Source organism: Ceratotherium simum, chromosome 9 (assembly GCF_057802395.1).
Source record: "Ceratotherium simum simum isolate JZ-2026a chromosome 9, ASM5780239v1, whole genome shotgun sequence".
Lineage (NCBI taxonomy): Eukaryota > Metazoa > Chordata > Mammalia > Perissodactyla > Rhinocerotidae > Ceratotherium > Ceratotherium simum.
In genome coordinates this window covers 8217394-8234726 of record NC_141908.1, presented here as the reverse complement: position 1 = coordinate 8234726, position 17333 = coordinate 8217394, and positions in this window count along the sequence as shown.

Genomic DNA, 17333 nt, shown 5'->3' with positions numbered 1-17333 from the left:
ATGTTAACATTTAGTCAGTATCATGTTTGTGGGAGATTACATTTAGCCCTTAAAAGTACTCCATGAGTTATTATTTCAATTTTACTGTTAAGGAAATAGGTTTTCAGAGAAGTCAATGACTTGCTCAAGATCAACAAGGTCGGTCTGTTTCCAAAAAGTCTTCTCTTCACTATATATCCATACAACTCCTAACTCTATAAATTTTCGGGCTTTCAAATAAGTATAAGGCAAGATCTTTTAAATTTAATACTACGACTAGTCTATGGTTAGTGCAGAGATGGATGTAGCTTTTGTAAGACCTGAAGCTTGTTCAAATTTGAGACCTCCTTTTAACAAAAATAATGCAAAAATCATAAACTCAAAATTAGGTTCAAGGCCTTAAAAGAACCTAATCAAGTGAGGGGTCCTGAAGGTTAAGCTTATTAGATACACAGTAAATCCACCTCTGAACAGGGTCGAGAAAAGAGATGAAAATATCTCCAAGTGTGTTCCGTGTAATTCCACTGCTCCTTGAAGTAAAATAATGCAATTGCAGGTGGTTCCAACTGTGCATTCTTAGTCAAGCAGTCAGTCACTCTAATCCACGTGGCTTTTTTGTGGGTAAACCCTGGCTAAGTACTACGTGTCATTGAAGAAGCAGAAGGATGGTGCTTGCCTTCAGAAGGAGCCAATAATTCTTGCTGAAGGAACCAATATTCCCAATGGAAAAATGTGAATTGTTTTGGAAAAGTTAATTATCTATTGCAAATTTATTCAGCATTTCAGGATCATGTTCCAAAGTAGCTCCAGTGCCCAAATTTCCATGTCCTTTAAAGCACAACTAAGAAAAACAACAAAACTAATTTCAAATTATTCAAAAACATCTGCTCTGTGTAAATGTAAGCCTTTTAGAAGGGTGACTTTCGAACTTTTTGATAACACATCCAGAGAATGAATATATTTTAGATCATGCTTCAGTTATATACATATGTATATATATACATATACATATAAGGGTGTATGTGTATATCTAATACATAAAATAGTACATGTTTACTGCATGCACTGAACTCTAATAACCTCTAATCTATTTTATTTCATTCTAGTTTGTTGAAAAATTTTAGTTCTTTACAAGTGTATGGTGACAGATGGCAAATAGACTTTTGGTGGTGAACACAACGCAGTCTATACAGAAGTTGAAATATAGTGATGTACACCTGAACTTTATGTTATAAACCAATGTGACCTCAAAAAAAATCTAGTTCTTAAAAATTCCTGGTTTAGAATACATAAAATTCTAGGAGAGCTTTAATGGTCTTTAAAAAAAAGATTAATTTTTTCCTTCTGTTGATTGCTTCTTGCGAAAGCATTTTACATAATCTCCAGGTGCAGAAACATGTTCTACTAATTATCAAGACCAGTAAACTGATGGAATGGGCAATATAAAGTTACTTGACAGTTTCTCTGCCTGATAACCTCTGTCTCTTATCCCCTGATATCAAATTCTCCTCCCTCCTGTGTCTCAGTGCCTTATTGTTTTCCCAAGGAGGGCCTTGTCTCTTTAGAATGACAGTCTTAGTCTTTTTCTTTAACTAAGACTTCACTAAGCAAGGAGGAATTTGGAACAGAAGAGGACAATCCTACAGTGTGCAAAATACCACTACTTATGCTGCTACTCAATCTGTGTGTGAGAAAGACCAGGTTCATTATGCTGATTTTATGCAGAAGACAAAAGTGCTAGGATTGGTACTATGTTCCAGTGTACTTCCCATCCAGATCAACCAGCAGCAGCTACCAAACATACAGCTACAATGGGCTGGGCACTATGCCAAGCATTTACATGAATTATCTGTAAATACATAAGTCTGAAAGGTAGGAACTATTATTCCCATTTGATTAAAGTATATCTGACTCTTAGCGGTGCTAACTACAATATTCCATGATCGCTCTCCAAGTAAGACATGACAGTTGAATCCGGATCTACTCTATAGCCCTGCCTTAGAACTGGAGCTAAAATTGTTGACTTTATACTGGACAGGATCTACTTTGTTTCTCCACCTACAGTTAGGGAATAAAAATCTGTCTTATGTGTGAACTAATACAATGTTTTTTTATCAAACTAAGTAAATAACTGTCAATCAAAAAGCTTATTAAGGGGCCAGCCCAATGGCCTGGTTAAGTTCATATTCTCTGCTTTGGTGGCCCTGGGGTTTGCAGGTTCAGATCCTGGGCACAGAGATATGCACCGCTCATCAAGCCATGCTGTGGCAGGCGTCCCACATATAAAGTAGAGGAAGATGGGCATGGGTGTTAGCCCAGGGCCAATCTTCCTCAGCAAAAAGAAGAGGATTGGTGAGATGTTAGCTCAGGGCTGATCCTCCTTACCAAAAAAAAAAAAAAGAAAAAAAAAGCTTATTAAATTGAACCTCCAAATAATATATTCTTTTTATTTATTTCTTCCTTCAGATATGCTCCTTGAGTCTGAGGCATTGGCAAAAGGTCCACAAACATATTATCTCTTATCAATCATCTTCACTTTCACTTTTATTTTTCACTTTTAATTAGATTGTAAGTCATTCTACAGTAGCTCTCGTTGGCTCTATGTTTGTTCTTAGATTTGTTACAGAGTGCCATTGTAGTCCTTTAAAACAAGCAATATTTAGATCTTTTAAAGGCTCCAAGTCCAAAACCTGAAATATGTAAAGAGAAGATATTTTTAAAATAAATAAGCACTGTAACAGTTTGGAACTGCTCTCTCCATTCGTTGTATCTCCATGCAGCACACCATGACGGAAAGTCAGCAGAGGGAGGCTGTCATCTAGGACATGGGTTGGTGATACAGCCTGTGCTGCTATGTCCAACAACTACTTACTTTGCCAAGGGACAGTCACTTCTACATAGACCCCCCATATACATGAAACATTATTCAGCATTTTTACTCACAAATACTTTAGAAATGGGCCAAAATATGGATAAAAATGAGATTTACTCAAGGTGTTATTTAAAACTTGTGGTAGAGATAAAATAAAATTTTAATTCTTTTTAATTTAGAAAAGAAACATATCTCTTTATATGCTAGAGCCATTTAAATAAGCAGGTTAATTGGATTTTGCAAAATACCATTTTCTTCAATCAAAAATAATTCATTTAACTTAATTTTAAGCACCTGGAACATTTGTAATAATAACGTGAATGTTTGGCCTAGAAGATTAAAGAGGAATAAAAAGAAGATAAAAAGACAGAGCCGATGTAGGAAAAAAAGTAAATAAAGAAAGGAACTTGTAGATTAAAAAGTCTTAAGGATATTTGAATTAGTGCAATGATAAGGTCATTGAAGAAAGACAAATCGTGGGTAACCTATTACATTTTAACCTTCCCAGTTAGAAAGATCAAAGGGTGACAACAAATACACATAAATTACAGAGCGAAATAGGTGAAAAGTTCTATTTTGTATATTAGTTAAATAATAATTTAATGAATGCTTATAAGCTACCAAGTGCTCTACTTATCATTGACAATATTAAAATAGGGTTCCTGGTGTAGGATCTCAATAAGTTGATAATCAAATAAGGAGACAGATATGTAAATAAGCTACTCAAATGCAACATGTTAAAGAGTTAAAAAGATGTATGTAAATTCAGAAACATTGTCCTGGTTATCAGTTTCATCAGCTTCACAAATGGAGCCCCTGTGGTGACCTGTTGGGAGACAATTCTCATTGAATGTCTCATATTCCTGTATGGTCCAGCCCTTCTGAGCCAAAGACGTGTTTGAATAGTCAATAGCCTTGGAAGCTAGAGATAATGTATCCCTCCAGAGAGATGTAGAGACTCTCTCTGCCTGAAAAGTCCCAGGGTAGTAAAGACAAAGCCTCTTCTTCCCCTCTCTAGAGACATTTGTTTATATTCCTGGGTAAGAAGCCTAGAGGTGCCTTTCCCTTTTCCCCTAGAGAAGAACAGTTACATTTCTGGATAATCAGTAATCTTTCTCCAGAGGGTAGGATGGGCAGAGGTGCAAGCCAAACCATCACAGCTCACAGTCTCTGAATTTTACTGTTCTTTTCCTGGTATATGTATATGAAGCTAACATCCTGCCCTCATTATGTCACTGTGCGGGGGTCAGAGCACAGGGAACCTATGCAAGATGCTGCTCTGGCTACTGTTCTCCATGTGAATAATAAACCATGTGTTTCTGTGTTACTCTGACCTAGGAGTCTTGAGGTCTCACACACCTACACACACACAGGTGTGTGCACGCATGTGTGTGTCATTCTATGTATATAAATCCATGTATATATGTTGATATTTATATCATCAGCCAAACCACACACTTCAGTTTTACTGATTATTAAAAGAAATTTATTGGTATGGATTGAATTATGTACTTCAAAAAATCATATGCTGAAGTCCGAACCTCCAGTACTTCAGAATGTGACTTTATTTGGGAAGACAGTTATTGCAGGTATGATTAGTTAAGATGAGGTCATTAGGTTGGACATTAATCCAATATGAATGGTGTCTTTATAAAAAGGGGAAATTTGGACACCGAGACACACAGGGAGAACAGTCATGTGAAGATGGAAACAGAAATCAGAGTGATGCTTCTACACACCAAGGAATGCCAGAGATTGCCAGAAAACTACCAGAAGCTGGGAGAGAAGCATGGAACAGATTCTCTTTCACAGACTTTAGAAGGAACCAACTGTACTAACACCTTGATCCCAGACTTCCAGCCTCCAGAACTGTGAGACAGTATATTTCTGTTGTTTAAGCCCCGCAGTTTGCGGTACTTTGTTATGGCAGCCCTAGCTAATGGATACATTCCTCAATACCTATTTTATATAGTTGTTTTGAGCATATGTAACCCATGTCTCCAAAGGGGATAATGTGGTTCACTAAACAATAAAAGTCCCTCTTCCCACAATATCTGGTGGACACATCTCACTCCATCTGTCCCTATCCTCAACTCTCAGTTTCTGTAAGTCTTACACTGTCAGGCTGCTGGCTCTCTCCCTCTCTGGCTGAATATGTGGCAGATATATGGTTGGAAGAAGTCTCAGGGACACCTGTTCTTCAGGTAATGCAGGTCCTTTGTGTAATGCAGGTCCCAGAGTACCTGCACTACTATGTGCTTAATATATATCTACTTTGTCTGTATGTCTGTCTCTCTCTTTTTTCCAACTGGGGGACTCCGAATTAATTCACCATTGCTTGCAAGAGAATAAATTGTGGTAGAATTTTGGGGCACTTTGGAAGAAGATCTGGACCAGGAGTTAGTGAGCTGTGAGTCTGAATTCTAGTTTGGCTATTCCGTCGCTACATGGGTAGAAGCAGTTAGCATATCTAAGCCTCATTGTCCCTGTGCAAAACTGATTTACCAATAACTATTCTTCCATTTCTAACAGTTGTCAGGAGACTCAAAAGAGACAATATGTGTGAAAAAGTTTATGTTATACAAACATGATGATTTTTATAAATCAAATTCTCGTTTTCAACATTTGTAAATTAAAAAGAAATGTTTGATTCTTAATTTTTAAAGTTTTTTTTTATAGCATTTGACATTCTCAACTTCTCTCCCTTTCTTGAAACTCTCTCATCTGGAGCTCTGTGACACAATATGCTCCTTCTGCTTCTTTGATTACTCCTCTTAGCCGTATTCACAGGCTCATCCTTCTCTATGTGGACATTAATATTAAAAGTTGAAGTTTTGAAAGCTTGGTGGTAGGCTATCTTCCCTGTGCAATTTCTCTAGGCTAGCCCATCCATACCCACAAATCATCACCTTTGCCTGGGTAATTTACGAATGGATTATCTCTACTCTAGATCTCCTCTGAACTACAGACATATATATCCAACTGCCCACTTGAAATTGCCTCTTATATTATTCAAGTTACCTAAAACTTAAAATATCCAAAAGTAAATTTATGATGTTCCTACTTAAACCTTGTGTTCTTCCAGTGTTCATGTGTCTACTAAGGCTACCAGATCTTCCCATCACCAACCCAGAAATCTCAGTATTTTGTTCTTCGTTCCTGATATCCATTCCATTATATTCCTGTACATTTTAAACTCTATATCACTTAAGATGCTTTAGCTACACCTAACAGAAAAAATTTCAATTTAAATTTACTTAAAATTAAAGAATTTTTTTAAACGTGAGAAACGTTTAAGAGAGCTCCAGGGTTGGTTAAGTCAGAGGTGATTCATCAAGAACCAATATTTTTCTTCACTTTTCTCTCTGCTATCATTACCACGTCTTCCTTGTCCTCAGACTATTGCTATTATAGTTGCAAGATTGCTGCAGCACATCTCAGTTTCATATATAAATTCAACAATGCCCAGTGGGAAAAAAGACCATCTTTTCTTAAGCATCTCTTTTTAAGAATACAGAAACATTTCCCCAGAAGTCTCCCAGTGGCTTCTTCCTTACATATCATTTGCCTGAATTATATTACATGCCCATGCCTAAATCAATTACTGGCAAGGGAACTGGGACCAGCTTACCCTGAAGCACAGAGGAGGGAAGGTACCTGAACAAAATCCAGTCTTTGGTGGCAAAGAAGATAGTGCAAAACAGATGTTGGGGAAGAACAACAGTATTTGCACCATTTCCTAAATAAACTGCTCATTCTTTCCATCTCAAATCCAAACACTTGAGGTAGACATTATTGCTACTTGCTTAGAGTTGGAGTTCTCTTGCAATGTGCCATATCCAATGGGGAGCAGTGGTCTTGGGCCTGGATTGATAACCACACTCACAAGATTCACCCTGTGCCAAATTTACATAGCATTAAAAAAATATAAGACAAGAAATATACAGCATGTATGGCAACAGTATAGGGATAATAACTTTCAGGCAGTTTCCAATTTCTCAACATTGTTCTACACTTGGCATAAGTATTTCCTGAGTGAAGATGCTGAGAGGGTGTGGACACTTTCATCTCAGGGAAACCATCAGCTGTGGCATCTTTAACATTTTATACCTTGCAAAGCACATAGCTCTGTCGGGAAGAAGTGACCAGCCCCCATAACCCAGTGCAGCTGCATCTTGTCACGTATAGGTTTCTCACTGAACAATCTTCCATACAGATGCTTGGTTTAGTATTTAGCAGGCTCAGCAGGGTACCATATACGTCTATATGTTCCTTGATTTAGAAGTGCAAGGAAGATGTAACCAGGCGTCACATTTTCAGTTATCCATGAGGCTAGAGCAGGAATTTTCAACCTCAGCACTACTGACATTTTGGCTAGATAATTCTTTCTGGGGTGGCGGGGGCGGGGGGGTGGTGCTGTTCTGTGCATTGTCAGATGTTTAGCAACATCTCTGGTCTCTACGCACTAGATGCCAGTAGCGACCACCCAGTTGTAAGAAATAAAACTGTTTCCGGACATTGCAAAATATCCCCTTGGGGTCAAAACTGTACCCAATCGAGAACCACTGGGCTAGAGGAAAGCCTACAGGCCAGCTGCTAGCTTGTTCCTTCCAGCACGGTGCGTTCCCTATCCCCTTGAAGAAAGCATGGCGCAAGTGACTTATATTTTTCTAATGAAATGTATTCATTAGTTACAGGAGTTACATGGTCACTTCCTTGAGGAAGTACTTAAAAGTCAGTGTAAATTGTCCAGTCTCTCTTCTGCCTAGGATTTGTGGAAACACTTGTAGTTGCCGTGAGGTCAAAGCAGCCTGAAATACTGAGCCTGGAGGACAGTGCCCTGGGCAGTCACCTGGGCCCATGGCAGACACTGAACAAACGACAGGTAAACCTTTGTTTGCTTTTTTCATGTCCTTGAAATTTGGGGGTTATTTGTTATTTCAGCATAAACCTATCTTAACTGGTACAACCCCGTACTCCAAAGCACCATGATCTTAGGGTTAGACAACTACGACAGTCTCCAAATTGGTCTTCCATACACATAGTTGTTCTCCCCCAATCTGGCAGTCAGACTGTCAGACGTGTACTTTTAAAAATGTGAATTTGATAATGCCATCCCTCAGATTATAACCCTTTACTGACCTCAATGACTTTCCATCATGTTTAGGATAAAGTCTGCATTCCTAATATCACCACATAATCTGGTCTCCTGCTCTGTCTCCAGCCTCATCTCGTGTTAGTCTTTCTCTCTTAATCTCCTTATTCCAGCCATGCTGATTTTCAGTTCCTGGCAATTTTCAGACCCCACCTCCCTCGCCTGTTACCTGAGGTTTCTATATGCTGTTTTCTTCCCCCTTCTACACCTAACTCTTTCTTTAGGGCTTGAATCAGTTATCACTTCTTTGGAGATGGACTCCTTGATCTTCCCACCTAAGCCAAATCTTCCAATTTAATAGTCTTTCTTATAATACTATGCACCTCCTTCTGTAGCAAATTTTCTATTGTAATTTTTACCTTAAAATGTAAGAGTACATGATTAACGTCTATGTTGTCCACTAGATCATAAGCCCCATGAGGTCAGGAGCAATTTATGCTCACCACTGTTTCCGTAGCACCTGCTCCAAGGTGCAGGAGTGACACGTAGTAGATTTCCATCTGTATCTGATGATTAAACGCTTTTAAATAAATAATAGTCCCACTGGTGGGAAAGAAATAGTCAAGCCTTGATGTTTCATTTAACCTCCATATAGTTTCTAATTACCCAAATGAGATTGTTTTTAAAGCTGTAAATCTGTCATATTGCTTGAATGTCTGAATGGATTTGTGGGCTCGTAGACATTTAATGGAGCACTCACCTGAAATAATCAACTGGAACCATGAATTCCATTTATTTACAAGAACAAATAAAAGATGACCTTATTGTTGTTCTACACTCTGTTATACTGGAGTAAAGAGTATAACAATTCTGGGCTGGTAGAATTATTGATAATCATTACATATAGCTAGAGAGCAGAGGTTAGAATATATGGCTATGTCCTTTGTCTTTGCTCATTTATTTTGCTTAAGAACAACATCTAATATCTGTATAATTCCTTTAAATCATAAAGTCACTTTCATTTCAGCTGATCCTCATAATAACCCTGGATGAGTTAGGACAGGAAATATATCTTCATTGTGCAAAAGAGTAACTATGGCACAGAGAAGGTAAATGATTTCAATAGTTCGAAAGTCTAAGTGAATATTAGAGTCAAGATACAGCCCAGATTTCCTGGCTCCCCACCCTGGGATTATATGATTACTTATGTACCTGTGAATATTTGTGGTTGGCAAAACAGAGGTACGAGGGGAAGCTGGAAATGAAGTCATGAAAACCCTGAACTTTACATTATTTTCCGTTTAATGAAACATTTTCTAAAAACAATATGTTTAGCAAAATGACATCATATTTCAATGAAAATAATGTTTACGCATGATTAGTTTCCATTTAGTAAGCATTCAATGAGTGTTTGCTTAGTTAATAGTATTATCGTTATAATTATTCACCAAAACTTAATTCCAAGACACCTTTCAAGATTACCTCTGCTGCTATTCCAATCATTGTCTTATACAATAATTTTGCATAGAGTATTTGAGAAAGAATGTGAAGGGACAGAAAGAAAAGGCTTCTAGTGTTAGCTGCATCCAAGCAAATTGGACAAGTCCTGTTGCTTTGTAGAAGAGAGACCCTGAGGTTGTCTTCTCTTAGGGGAGACTCAGTTAGCTGAGACAATAGCCTTCCAAATGCCATTTTAGGATGGTTTGTGACATGCACAAATAATGTGAGTTCCAGTTGGAGAAAAGTTAACTGGAAATAAATCAATATGGTAGAATTATACGAGGGACTCTCAATGCTGAGGCTGAATGACTGTCTTACATTAATTTTCCCACAGAGAACATGATTTAATAGTAGAGAGCAGAAGTTTTGAGCCATAGTGACCTGAATTTGAGACTTGGTGCGGCCATTTACGGCTATATTCAGGCAGATCCCCTGAGGTGTCTGAGCCTCAGGGAGCTCATCTGTAAATGGACAACAGTGGGGCCAAGTAGGACTGAAATGATATAATGCATGCAAGGAGCTGTGCACTGTGCCTGGCACATGGTAACTATTACTCTCACTACAACCCCGTGCTGCTGTAGTAGCCTTGGCAACTATGCTGAGTTGATCAGGTGACAACTAAGACATCCTCTATCCTCTGAAACATCAGTCACCTGGAGCTCCGTCAATGCCTGTGCTGAAGGAATGCACTTCACTCACAGTGTAGGAGACCCCTGGCAGCCACCGCAGGCGCTGCATGGAGCGGAGGTAGGAGGACGGGTACTATGGATAAGATAAAGGGCAGATAGGACTGGACAGACACATTATCGAGACTTCCTTTCTGTGGTTGTTTTAGGCTTGTGCTGTACAGAGATTTATTTTTCCCCTTTGTCCAACTGTTTATGTTTTATAACCTACTCATTTCTGCCCAAACAAGTCTCTTTCTCTCAACATGGTCTCAGCAGGCTTCCAACTAGGTGAGCTACGTGAAAGCCAGCCAAATGTGCTCACAAGTTCTGAATATATATAGGATGAGTGAAGAAGGTATTGCTATCAAATAATACCCAGCATTTTCAGGATGTATTTTATACCTAAAGAGTTCAAATCTCTGAGGAAACTTTATCTGTGAATAGGAGAAATACCATTCCAAAGTAGACCAGATGCACAAACTAAATTACGTAAATACCCTACTCATTGACTGAGGTCATACCCAAAGACCTTATATCCCAAGAAATCAATCAAGGAAGGGGAAGTAAATGTAATTGTGCTCTTTCCTTGTACCTGGCCTTTTGTTAGAATCTTCACATACTTGATCCCACTTGATAAGCAACACAACAATGTCACATAGGTCTTAGTATCATTTTTTATGGTGAACTGAGGGTCCAACTGAGGATATTGATTTAATTAAGGTTTAGTTTAGTGAATATTAAGATTTTTATGTAATTTAGTTATGTTATTTAATTGCATCATTTAAGAAAAGATGAAGTTTGGTTCCCATCTCAACTTACTATCTAGTTTATGTGTCTGTGTTTGACATCAAATTTTTTCATAGCTGAATAAAACATACATATTAAGGTTTAGTTGTAATTAAGAAAATTAGAGCATTTTATTTAAGATTTTGTTTCATATTTCTGTTGATTTCAAGACACCTTAAAATAAGTGTATTTTTGCATTAAAATAGACCTTGCCTATCACCTAGTTCAGACTTCCACCCACAGAACTTCGCTTCACAGTATTCCTGACATGTAGCTCCCTGGCACTGCTTGGTTACTTCTAGTGACTGCAAGCATATCACCCGCAGATACAGCCCAGAGCATTTTTCATTAGACAGTTGGTTGGTCTTAGTCCTGTCTTCTTGATCTGAACAGATGCAGCAACTTCCTCTGTCAACACATGGTAGAACTAAGAGCGAGAATTCCCTCCTTTATTTCAGTGGCTGTATTGGCTGAAACATTGACAGTATTCTAACATGCCTTATTAGCATCACTGCTTGAATCTGAGAATGATACCCAGGAAAGAGGCCTAAGGTGGGGAGAGAGAGAGAGGAAAGTTTAAGGATGAAGGGTCAGCAAAGCAACAACGAAGAGATGGCCCATGAGCTGAATCTTCAAGTTTCCAACTTTTTGTTATTACTTTTATTTATTTTTATTTTTATGAGGAAGATTGGCCCTGAGCTAACATCAGTTGCCAGTCTTTCTCCTTTTTTCTTTTTTTCTCCCCAAAGCCCCAGTACATAGTTGTATATCCTAGTTGTAGGTCCTTCTAGTTCTTCTATGTGGGACACTGCTTCAGCATGGCTTGATGAGTGGTGAGTAGGTCTGTGGCCAGGACCCAAACTGGCAAACCCCGGGCTGCTGAAGGTAGCCACTTGGCCAGCCCCTGTTATGCTTTTACTGATTTCAGAATGATCTTCTTATTCACTTTTGTTTTGTTCCATTTTCCTAAAGTATTCTCTTCATTATTATACTGAATTTGAATTTCCAATGGGAAATAGTTACTTGTACACAATGGAGCACGGTGTTTGGGGCAGGCAAGGGTAAAGCTAGAATACAGTCCACAAGGCTACCTGGCTACAGAGAATGAGATGCAGAAATTCCTCAACTTCCTGTTCATGTTATGAAAGATTGGAATCTGAAAAAAAGGTTGTATCTCCAAACTGGCTCCAGAAACTGCTCCTTAGAGAAATTCCTCCCAAAGCAGCAAGAATTAAAACTCAAACTGAGAAAACAAGCAAAAGCAGCAGTAATCCTCAGAGGAAGCCAGACTGGAGCCACAAATAAAGGACCAATATGAGAAAATGCTACAATAATGAGAAAGAAACATAGCAAGACCGTGGAAGGGAGCTGGGGGACCCTGTGTTTTCCTTTTTGTTGGACACACAAGCCGGGAATGTGTGCTTTGAAAACTTCCCAAGAGATCAAACAAGAAATTACAGCCTGCAGAACAACTGGTTAAGAAGAAGGCTGAGATGAACAGCAGAGGCACTTCGAGCTGGGTCTCAGCTTTAACCTCACCATTGCCTGAATCTAAGAGCATCCTCCTTCTCCTGCAATAACCAGGGCAACCACAGTTGCCTGCCTGTGTCTGGGGAGGGTGCCCGACCTTATCACAATATAAGCTGCCCTGGTGCCCTTGGAGGGCTCTGCTGGGAACAGAGAAATAGTGGCCCCACCAAGCCAGGAGCCCAGCACTGCAGACAATGAATACTTTTTTAAATGCACATATATCAGTCGTTTTAACCAGAGTCTTATGCCTCTTTGCATTTGTCTTCTCCAGTCATTCTTCCGCACTTGATAAGGGGTATTGCAGTGGCATGGGCATTTTTAGGATTCATCTAAGGGGAAGTTGATTCAGGGACACATTTAGTTTAGTATATATACAACTGTTCAAATCTCACTTCGGTGTATAGCATAGAAACAGCTTCTAGGAGTAGTCCAGCTGTTTGCCATGGCAAATCAATTGACATCATGATGAAAAGGCGCAAGAACTAAGGTATGTCACAAAATGAATGTCATTTAGTGCCTGAGAAGAAGTATATATGTAGCTAAGTGGAAATAAGCTTTGTTAGGGGAGCAGCTGGAAGCTGGTCTGGGGAAATTCTTGCAAATCTCATAGTTCATATAACAAATAAGCTTGATATATTTTTCCCTAAACTCAAAAGCATTCCTAAATATTTACATAGTATTACCAATAACAATTTGTACAGCAAAAAGAAACTTTTCTAAATTATCCAAAAACAAGAAAAAAATAACGTGGATCACTTTGCTAGAAGAAACATTGAATTATCTTTCTATTCTCTTTATAGATAATGATGTTACAAAATTGATGTCATACAAAAAGGCAATCAAAGAATTTGTAGCTGAAAATGTAGAGAAAAAGTATTACAGAGATATGCCAGTTAGTTAATAAAAACAGTATGTTCTTTTTCTAGATTTCATGATTTTTATTCATTTGTTAAATAATTTGCATTAGTATTTTTTATCATTAAATATTCAAAGCTAATTTTGTATTTGGAATTTTGCATTTTTCTTAGAGAGTACACCCCAAATTGTTTAACTTCCAGCCCCACAAAACTACATCTGCCTTTGCTTCTTTCCATGTACTTACTATACTATATCATCTTTTACCTGATTACGTGTTTCTGTGGCCTCCTGTGTGGCAAGAACCAAATCTAATTATTCCTAATATTCCCAGCACCTAATGTAATAAGACCTAGCAGTTGTTCAATATATTTTTGTTGATTGAAAATCTAATTGATGGTTATTGGAAAGAAAGTGAAGAATGGTGATGTTGTGCTTCAGATAGGAACAGTAAGACAACACCAAGACCTGAAGTGGTGTCAGAAGCTGAGGGAGTACAGGAGAAACTGCGAGGTGCTGAATAATAGGTGAGAGGATGATGAAGGTCCTGCAGAAAAAATAACTAGCTTATAAGAAAAGACTACTAGAGATATATTTGGGAACAAATGGTAGAAAAATATGAAGCCTAAACTCAATAGCTTTACTTCTGGAGGAGGGAGATAAATTTTTTTGCTGGAATTACCTGTGATTGTACGTAAAGCCTTGAGCTTAATATCAGTCACATAGTAGGTGATCAATAAGCACTACCCTCCTCCTCCACACTAATTTTCCTTCAAAAACACTGGTTTGGGCCTAGAAGCTAGATGGGAATAGAAACTAACACATAAGTAGATTGGTTTGGAGTTTAAACTCTATTCAGGGGAAGTGAACAAAAGTGAGAATATATGCCTTCTCCCCATATGAGGGGATTGAGTTGAGTACAGGAAATGCTTGTACTTGGCTGAAGTAGGTAGAATGAGAGAAAGGGGCCCTAAAGAAAAGGAGAGAGAGGATAAGCCTCACTCACTTTCAAAGTGAGGTGGCTTCTCTTCTTTTTTCATCCTCATCCAGGAGTGGTCCTTGATACCCGTCCAGGACAAGATGGGTGCTTGGCTCAGTCCCCCCACAGGCTCATTTTCAAATGGAGCTCTTTAAGGAGTACTGTTTAATTGTAATGCACCTTAGCGGATATTGCCTTTAGTCAGGCATATCCTCTCACCCATAATTCCCTCCCTTGCACAGTGGCAGCTCACTCACTTACCAACATTACAGGCAATTTTCCCTTCACTAGAAATCTCCCCTAAGTGTCTACTTAGGATGCTCTTTGTTTGACGTCGTTGACATGTTAATGGGTATAGCTGTGGGTTCTCTGCAGTAGTGAATACCGAAAGCTGAAGAAAATTTGAGAGAAGCTGGCAGGGGCATTTCATATTCCAAGTCCCATTGTTGAATGCTAAGTGGAACACAAAAGGATTCAGAGCAATAATTAAAAAGTTTTGAACACAGTTTGATACAAGTTAGAATTTGACGAGGTCAGTTGTTCTAAATAAGTGGTTAGAGCTGTGGAAGAGCGGCTGGCTCATACTTGGGTCCTCTAAGGCCTTTCTACAGAGTCTCTAATTAGGAGTTTTCTCATTTCTACATTTATGCTAAGGCTGAAGCCCATTCATTAATTTGATTAATGATGAATCACCACTTATTCCTGAGCAAGGGACTTCGGGGGATAAGTATGGTACAGTCCTCAATACTGAGGAGTTTACAGTAAAATAAGGAGAATTTTGGACACAATTAATAGATGATGAATGTAATCAGGGTCACAGCTGGAAAAATGAAAGGCTATTAGTGTCTATATGAGAGCCAGGCCAATTTGGCTGAAACGGTTCAGAGAAGGTGTCATGCCGAGATGCCGTTCCAGGCCTCCTCAGGATTATGTGTGAGAGAGACAGAGTAGGAATTAAATCAAAATAGATGGATGAACATTTACTTATGTTTTGCAATAATAGATTGGCCCATTTTCCCTCTAGGTCTCTCTAGCTTAGGAATGAAAACACAAATGGTTGTTTTCTACATCCTGCTCCAACGAAGGAGATGTCTATGCGGAACTTTTCCCCAGAGGGTGTGGCTGGGTTGAGTAGGTATGGAACCTCACAGTTGCCAGCTAGTTTCAAGCACGGGAAATCTGGCACAATGTTTGTGTTGAGATCACATTTCATATCTCCCAATGTGGAGCCAGATTAAAGGTTTTCTGAAATGTCTTTCATAAAGAAAGAGACTAAATAGAGGTTCTTCTCAGAAGACCAAACATCTCCCATGGTGCAAGCCACCTGAAGCCCTGCCGCAGGTGAAATAATTTCCTATAATTTTTTATTAAGGAGTCTGTTTAGTTTCAAAGGGCAAGGCCACACACAAAGAAAATGGAGAGCAATAAACTTATTGAAATGCATATTTCCTAGGCTGCCTCCACCTGGGATAAATAGGGTCAAAAAAATGGTAACAAGGCGGAACTTGGTCTCTACCTTCATTCACGCTGCAGCACCTCAAGCTCCTTTGGTTGCAGACATCTCCAAGAGATATCACATGTGTGTTTGTTAGCATTGTTCTCTCAACTACGTGTCCCTCATATTTTCCCTCTTTTGTTTTGTCTGCTACCGTGATGTATTTCTGCATCCTTCCTCCAGCCCATGCATTGATATCTGAATGCCTGGTGTCCTCTGTCATCAATCTGTGACTCAGGTTTCTGGTCCATTCTGTATGGCCACATGCTGCAAATCCCCCATCTGTGGGACAAAGTTATCATCTCCACTTAGGGCATCATCTTTTTTATATGCAACATGACTATGCATTCTCAGAGCTTTATAAAGTTTTACAACAAAAGGCCTTCTCAGTTTCCACAGAAATTCATCACATTCCTCTCACTATAGTCCTCTGGTAGAGCTCTGTAGAAGCTGGGACAGAGATCAACTTGGTTAAGACTACACATTGTACATTAAGTCTCCCCACTGACCCAGACCCATAGTCAAGTCGGTGTATCCAAACTCTCACTTCCCACTGGCTGCATTCTTTTCCAGGAGTCTTATTTTCTCCTGCAAAAAGGTCTCTAATGGCTTTCCCCTCTGCTTGTTAGGCATGCTAGAAATTCCAGAATCTGGGGCAAATGCACAGCTTAGAACAAGCTTTTGGACTCAATATATTAGGATGACCTTGCTCCTTGTAACTTGCCCCAAAATATGTACTCTTTGGTGGCAGGCAAAGGGAAAGATACTGTTGATTTACCTAATCCGTAGGTTAGAAATAGAAAAGAAAAATCAGTCAATAATTCTGAAAGGTAGATTGAGTAATGAGAAGCACCCGGCTCTTGTTGGGCCCTTTGCTAGGAGCTCTAGAGCTCTTATGGGAATTCTGCCATGAAATTTGGGAACAAAGAAGAGGAAAAGTAACATTTAGATCTGTATTAAGTAGTTTAATTATGATGGTATACCTGTAATGTAGTATTATTCCTGTTTTATATGTGAGGAAACTCAAGTTCACAGGAAATGATAAGATATTCAAAGTGCAAATCCAGGCCTATCTTATTCCAAATCCCCGTTATTTTTTTTCCACTATAATACACACTTAAGTCTTAAAATCCCTGAACTGAAACCCTAGGAATTTAAGGCCATCAAAACAAATTTTAGATATTAAGCCACAAAAAAAAAAAAAAAAAAAAATTACATATAAGGGAAAATGGGGAGGTGTGCTTTAAACTCTACACTGCTATCTAATCCAAGACCTCCTTTAAGGCTGTGTCCAGGCAGTCTGGCTACAGAATCTGTGCCATTAAATGTGAAGCTAGAGCAGAGAGGACCTTGGCAAATAGTAGATCTATTAATTTATTTATCAGGACCTCACCTCTTATTAAAGGAGAACAAGAGATGGCAAACCCAGCAGAATTAGAGGGAGAATTCCAGGAATAAATACGTGAATCTTTTCATTGTCCTTGTATTCACGCTTTAAGTGATTTTGGCACACATTCGATTTCCTTGTTTGTTGGGCTGACCATCACACATAACCCCATTAGGACAGCTGTGAG